General features: G+C 39.5%; 1 pseudogene across 1 annotated transcript; it reads left to right on the top strand.

The window, feature by feature from the left end:
- Nucleotides 1–2509: 2509 nt before the first annotated feature.
- On the top strand, nucleotides 2510–4789 carry LOC311614792 (upstream-binding protein 1-like; annotated as a pseudogene). The gene is made up of 3 exons: nucleotides 2510–3371; nucleotides 3443–3966; nucleotides 4763–4789. The product of its transcript is annotated as an upstream-binding protein 1-like (transcript).
- The last annotated feature ends 3090 nt before the right edge of the window (nucleotides 4790–7879 follow it).

The following is a 7879-nucleotide window of genomic DNA, read 5'->3' as shown; positions in this document are numbered from 1 at the left end:
AGCTCTGTGGTATTTTAATTAGCTTTTCAGCATTCCCCTCCCTAGCATAGCAATTACTTTAAAGTCAGCACTCATATTCTTGGTGTAGGCTCCTATTTTCAGAGGGATCAGAGTAGAGCTTATTCCAAAGAACTTGTATGTATCTGCTTTTACCTAACTGAAGGTTCCTTAAAGGCCTGACAGAGGGTTTGTTTGTTGTCCTAACTCAGAACTCTCTCAGTGCAGAAAAGTCCTAAACAAAGGGTGTTTGTCAAAACCAACCAACCAACCAACCAACCAACTAACCAACCAACCAACAAACAAACACTGTAAAGCATGTGAACAATCTACTGCTTCCTGGAGCAAAATATTATAATTGGAGGGAACAATGGACATGTTGAAAGCCTGAGTGGAAAATCTGGGGAGTTAATTTGAAGAATAAAAGAATTAAAAAGCTCCCACAAATAATAGAGAATCTGAAAAGTTATGTTTATGGTCGTAAAAAACCTCTGAAGGTTTTCACCTATGGCTGATCTTTAGGCTCAGCCCAACTCAGAAGTGAAAGCTAAGGTAGTGTTGATAAGAGAGTGGCTAAGTATTGAGGAAGCGTCCAATACAGATAGAATTTGCAAAAACTAGGAGAGTATTTTTTTCCTTTTTTAAAAAAAATATATTTTTTTTTAGCCAAGCCAGTTTAGCTCAGTGGCTGAGCATCAAGCCAGGAACCAAGAGCCCACCAGTTCAATTCCTGATCAGGGCACATACCTGGGTTGTGGGCTTGATCCCCTTGGGAGTCATGAAGGAGGCAACTGATCGACGGTGTTTCTCTCTCATCGATGCTTCTATTTCTCTATTCCTCTCCCTTCCTCTCTCTCTAATAAGTCAGTAAAATATGTTTAAAATATTTTTTCGTTTTCTTTTTCTTTTAAAAAATATATTTTATTGATTTTTTACAAAGAGGAAGGGAGAGAGATAGAGTCAGAAACATCGATGAGAAAGAAACATCAATCAGCTGCCTCTTGCACATCCCCAATTGGGGATGTGCCTGCAACCAAGGTATATGCCCTTGACCAGAATCGAACCCGGGACCCTTCAAGTCTGCAGGCTGACACTCTATCCACTGAGCCAAACTGGTGTGTACAATATTATGTTTTAGGTGTACAATGCAATGATTTGACATTTATATAACTTATATAGTGATTGTTCCGATAAATCTAGTACCTATAAGACACCATACATAGTTGTTACAATATTAACTACATTCCCTTTACTTACTTTATATACCCACTACTATTCTGTAACTACCAATTAGTACTTCTTTTTTTAAAAATTTTTTTCAATTACAGTTTATATTCAATATTACTTGTATTAGTTTCAGGTGTGTAGCATATTGCTTAGACAATCATATATTTTACAAAGTGTTCCCCCTGATAATTCCAATCCCCACCTAGCTCATACATAGTTATTATAATATTATTGACTATACCCTCATGCTATACTTTATATCTCCATGGCTATTTTGTAACTACCAATCTGTACTTCTCAATCTCTTCACTTTTTTTCACCTAGTGGCCCCCCCACCCCCAATCTCCCTTCTCTCTGACAACCATCAGTCTGTTCTTTGTATCTATGAGTTTGTTTCTATTCTTCTTATTCGTTTATTTTGTTTTTTAGATATAAGTTAAATCATATGGCATTTGCCTTTCTCTGACTTATTTCACTCAGGACAATATTGTCTAGGTCGATCCATGTTGTTGCAGATGGCAATATTTCATTTTTTTATGGCTGAGTTTTATCCATTGTATATATGCACCCCCTTCTTTATCCATTCATCTATTGGTGTACACTTGGGTTGCTTCCATGTCTTGGCTATTGTAAATAATGCTGCAATGAACATATGGATATATATCATATATCCTCTGCCCAGTTTTTAATTGGATTGTTATTGTTTTTTATGTTGAATTATCTGAGTTCTTTATCAATTTTGGATATTGCCTTTGTGCTGGAAGAGCAATGTCTGCGGGGTTAACTGGCTGGTAGAGCCTGAGCAGGTGGGCCAAGCCTGGGATTGGGCGAAGGTTCATCTCTGTGGGGTCCTTTATCCACTCCTTTTCCTCAGGGACTATTAATAACATTTTCTAGAATTTGAGTTTCTGATGTTCACTTTAAAAAAATTATAAGGGAACAATTATCTTTTTCCTTGCTTATAGCAGTTACTTATTTCTGTGTAGGATTGTCACAGCAGGATGAACTCCCACCCCCATGCAGTCCTGGGAAGGATGCAGCCTTGGGTTTGGTGGGATGACTGTCAGAGGCTGCAGCACTAGAGCACAGGGGGTAGGTGGTACAGGCAGTGGCATGAGGAGTGGGGCTGGTGCCAGGGATGGAGGTTCTGCCCCTGGCCCTGCCACTCCTACTGAAGTTCCTTGCCTTGTTCTGTCCATGCTGAAGGCTTCGCCTGAGCCTCCTCTCGGCCTGGATGCTCCTGCAAATATGGCCTCTTCGTGCCTGCCATCAGTGAGACTGGAAGATGGCCTGGGTATTGAAGATGGATGAGGTGATCAAGTCCAGGCCAGTGCATGATTTTGATGCCAATCTCTCTGGCATTGGGCAGGAGCTAGACACTAGCACCTACAGCATGAGTGATGTCTCGACTTGCCCTTCTTCAAGCAGGAAGATTCCAGCCTTGCATTAGAAGGTGAACCTATCCCCCCCTCTTCCTTTTCAGTATGTCATGTGTGCTGCAGTGTCTCCAGTAGTAAAACTGCATGAAGAAAAGCTCAATTACCTGAACCAAGGTATAAAATTTGGATGCTGGAAAATCAGAAATGGGAGAGATACCTGAGATCATTGGAAATTTGGTGAAAAATATCTTAAAAGTTATATTCCATGATAGAGAGTATGCAGAGTATCAGCAACTTGAAAGTTAGAAGTGAATCGCCCAGGAGTCAAGACTTCTTGATTTAGGAATTCCAGTGTCTGTGGGAATAATTGACACAAGGACAAATCCAAGCCAGTTAAATGCAGTTTAGTTTCTGTGGGACCCTGTGAAGACACACATCTGCTTTCATTCAGGTACATTGCATCCGCACGTAATTCACTCCATGGAAGAAGCAGGGAAGTGAAAAAGGAGTGCCTCTTAGCATCCAGGTAGACACCTTTAAGCAGAATGAAAATGGAGAACACATAGATCATCTACACTCAGCTAGCTGTCAATTCAAAGTTTTTAAGCCTAAAAGTGCAGACTTGAAACAAACAAACAAACAAACAAACAAACAAACATGACTGAGAGAAGATGGAGAACAGAACTCCTCACGAAAATGAAAAGTATCAGTCATCCTGTGATACCACAATCCTCACAAAGTGTTCTCCATGGCCAGATACTCCCACAGGCTATGTGCCAGATACCCCCAGGCAATGTGAATAATAGCCCCTCTACAATACCCCTTTTACCTCCCCACAGAGGAGCACTTGCCTGCCCCTGACAGTAATTCTTCCCAAAATCCTCAGGGAGATGGAGTTTCACAGACCTCTAGTGAAAGACTTCAGCCTTCAGCCATGACCCAGGAAACAGGAATGGCTGTGCAAAAACAGATTCTCTTCCTAAGCAAGACTATTTTCCAGTTTTTCAGGTGCTGACTAATTAAAACTGACAAAAGAAGATTTAGTCCAAATTTGTGGTACAGCGGGTGGAATTCGGCTCTATAATTCACTGAAGTAAAGGTCGGTTAGGCCGCGCTTAACCATCTATGTCTGCCAGGAGCAGCCAGGCAGCAGCAGGTTGTAGGCAGTGGAGCTGAGAATGGTTGTGGGACACCCTCCGTTTATCATTCAATCTACTTAGAAGAAATGTTGCCCTAGAAGTTGCTCAAAAACTTGCAATGCTGTTTAATATCCTTTCTACCAAAATAACCAGGTTTACAGGCAGGGTCCTACTGGTATTCACATTTTTGTTAAGATCATTTGGTTCAGAACTTTCAGGATGAGGTTTTTTTTTTTGTTTGTTTGTTTGTTTTTTAATTCTCCACAGTAAAAGTTGAAAATAGTGATGGTATCCACATAATTTTGAGGTGATTGATGTCTTATGTAGTCTGAACTATATATTCAGTTCCAAATAAAGTCACACTAAAAATTGTGTGAATACTGAATCCAAGAAGTCATGGGATTAGAAACTATGGTATGAAATATTTCATATTGAAAACACAAGATGACCTTTCTGATGAGCTGTATGAGAGGTGAATCGCCTCACTGTCACTGCCATAGCCAAGCATCCTTGTGAGTGTAGACAGGTCCGGACAGCACCTGTGCTTGGAGGCCAGGTGCAGGCAGGGTTGCCTGCCTCTCTGGCAGAAGCCCGTAGATAGAGTTCCTAGATGCAGCCTTTGCTGTATTTTCCCACTGTATGCAGTTTGGAAATGAGTATTAAAAACGTACTTGTAGATATTTGCCTTCCTGTGCCAGTATGGCCTTTATTGCCTGAACCTTCTGCCACCTGGGGCTGTGGGACAGTGCTGTTGTGGAATCTGCAGAGAGATGTGATGCACTGATACCATGATTGGTGGTCAGGTTTGGTGCCTTCTCAGAAGAAATTTATGGGTGTGAGTCTTATGTAATCATGCCAGATTGGGGAAGAGTCAAGCAGGAAGACAGCTGGAAGGGAGCTGCATTATCAAGAGTACCTTGGTGAGAGGATCAGTGTAAATCTTAATAAGTACAAAGACTTTTGTGCTTTTGCTCTGTCACAGATTTATTGAAAAGCTTTTTACTTCTGCTTCATTTTTAGCTTTTTGTTTCTGGTGTTCATTTTTGAAGCCCCGTTGCCCTTTAAACTTATGTGTTTTTCTTTCTCTTTTCCCCGTCCCTCTGTCTTACACTGCCCTTCCTAACTCACCTGGCACCGTCTCCTTAAACATTTTTAAAGCTCTATCCTAGACATTGAAAGGAAGTGACCTAAGCAGGAGAAAAAGTATAGTTTCTGACTTGGTGTTAAGGGGTCTTTGTTTCACAAGTTGAAATTATTCTTGGAACATTTCACATCATAAATCAAATACTAAATTGTACCATGAAAATTCCTTACAGTTCTGAAATATCGAGCTGTAGTGCAATCATGAGTAAATATTCTGGTGTTATTTAGAGGCTTTTTTATACACCTCATAATAATTTCTTTTTATGTATAAAGATTACCTCTTTCACAGAACCAAATGCTTGTCTGCCAGTATGCTTTTCAAAGGGAACCCATTGTTTTTGCAATTTTTCCTACTATCTTTATCTCTTCCCTTCACTCAAAGCTTTTCCCAAAATTCACCAGCAAGCATTTTTGAGGTCTCTGGTGTAGCACACCCAATTTGTTTTTAGACTTCACTTCCATTTTAATTATAGCATCTCTGTACATTTAACTGGGTGTCTTGGTTTTGAATGTATTATTTGATCCTTATCTTTGTCCAGGCAGAAGTAGGAAGGAGTCATTTTGAATTTAACATCTTTCCCAGAAGATAAACTACTTCAGTGGGTAAAAGCTTTGACATTTTGTTTTATTCATAAAGGAGTTTGTCTGATACAATGAAACACTCTGTGTAAATATTTCTATCTTTGTTTTAAAAATATCTATAACTCCTACAGACCCCAAAGCAGAAGTGCCATCGGTTCTGTCATTTTCCCTTTGCTTTTGTGTGACCACATGTTTTTTGTACCAATCACTTGGGAAAGAAGTGAGCTTCCATTAATTGTTTTAGTTTTGCTTGTCTATTTAGAATTCCTTTTTTGAGTCTCGAGATTTATGGAGCAATAAATGCCATTTAATGCTGTGTGCTATTTTGAATTCCTCATCGGGTTTTAGAAATGGGGTAAAGTAATTAAAAGCTCATCAAACTTGAAATTACACCAAGTGGTGTTGAGCATTATTCTGTCCCAGTGAAACAAGTTATGACGCCAGCAAATTTGCTACTTTTTTTTTTTTTTTAATCCTCGCAGTAGGATAAGGTTACTGATTTTAGAGAGAGAGGAAGACAGAGAGAAACCAAGAAATATCCCTGTGAGAGAGAAAAAACAATTGCTTTCCTGTTGAATATGCCCGAAACGGGAACCAAACCTTAACCTAGGTACATGCACTGACTGGGAATCGAACCTATGACCTTATGGTGCACAAGTGTATATTCTAACCAACTGAGCCACATTGGCCAGGGTGCTATTATGTTTTTGTTTATAAAAAGGATGTATACATTACAGAATAATAAATATTTTCTGATTGTTTTGAAAAAAATGAAGATTATTATTTTACTCCCATCATCATTTACCCCCTCTATGCCCTCCCCACTCCTTCCCCCCAACCCATGATCATACTGTCCTCCATGTTTAGAAGTTCTCTTCTTTTCTTTTTTTTCTCAATCCCTCCATACTGACCCTCTAACATCCATCCCCACCAGAGTTGTCTGCCTACTCTCTATCTATGACTTGGTCTCTGTTTTAATTTGTTCATTAAATTCCACATATGACTGGCAGATATTAATCCCTTATCAGATGTATCATTGGGAATATCTTCTTTCATTCAGTGGGTTCTCTTTTCATTTTATTGATAACTTCCTTTGCTGTACAAAAACTTTTTAGTTTAATTTAGTCCAATTTGCTTATTTTTTCTTTTGTTTCCCTTGCCCAAGGAGATATATTAGAGAAAATATTGCTAAGAGAAAGGCCTGAGATTTTACTGCCTATGTTTTCTTTTAGAATGTTATGGTTTCAAGTCTAACATTTTTCTTTTCTTAATTCTCAACTGAGGATATGTTTTTATTGATTTTAGAGGAGGAGAGAGGAAGGAGGATAGGAGGGAGGGAGGAAGACTATCATGGATGTGAGAGGGAAACATTGATCAGTTACCTCTGTTATGTGTCCCAACTGGGTATCAAACCTGCAACCTAGGTATGTGCCCTGACCAGGACTTAGACCTGTATGGGATGATATGCCAGCCAAGTGATCCACCTGGCCAGGGTTAACATTTAAGTCTGTAATCCATTTTGACTTAATTTTTTTTTAATCAATAATAACTTTATTTTTTATTGTTTAAAGTATCACATATAGTAGTACATATATCTCCTTTCCCCCACCATTGACCTTCCCCAAGCCTCCCCTAGCCCCTATTGCATGCCCTCATCCCACCCCTCCTCCCCAGTGTCTTGTGACCATTGGTTGTGCTTATATGCATACATACAAGTCCTTTGGTTGATCTCTTTACCCCCCTCCCCAACACTCCCCAGTCTTCCTGCTGTAATTTGAAAGTCTGTTTGGTGCTTTACTTCCTCTGTCTTTTTGTCCATTAGGTCATAATGTTTTTTATTTTCCATAAATGATTGAAATCATGCCTGGCTTATTTCACTTAACATTATGCTCTCCAGGTCCATTCATGCTTCTGAAAATGGCAAGAGTTCCTTCTTTTTAATAGCAGTGTAGTATTCCATTGTATAGATATACCATAGTTTTCTAAACTGCTGATGGGCATTTAAGCTGTTTCCAAATCTCAGCTATGGTGAATTGTGCTGCTATGAACATAGGGGTGCATATATCCTTTTTGATTGGTGTTTCTAGTTTCTTGGGATATATTCCTAGAAGTGGGATCACTGGGTCAAATTTTCAGTTTTTTGAGGAAACTCCATACTGTTCTCCACAATGGCTGCACCAGTCTGCATTCCCACCAGCATTGCACGAGGGATCCTTTTTCTCTGCATCTTCACCAGCATTTGTCCTTTGTTGATTTGTTGATGATAACCATTCTGACAGGTATGAGATGGTACCGCATTGTCATTTTGATTTGCATCTCTCTGATAATTAGTGACTTTGACCATCTTTTCATAAGTCTCTTGGCCTTCCTTCTTTCTTCATGCCAGCCCCAACAGCCACGGATTTTTCTAGG

This window comes from Pipistrellus hanaki (genome assembly GCF_964339955.1).
Source record: "Pipistrellus hanaki genome assembly, chromosome: X".
Lineage (NCBI taxonomy): Eukaryota > Metazoa > Chordata > Mammalia > Chiroptera > Vespertilionidae > Pipistrellus > Pipistrellus hanaki.
Note: the sequence above shows the minus strand (reverse complement) of the source record. Positions and strands in the feature narration are given on the sequence as shown.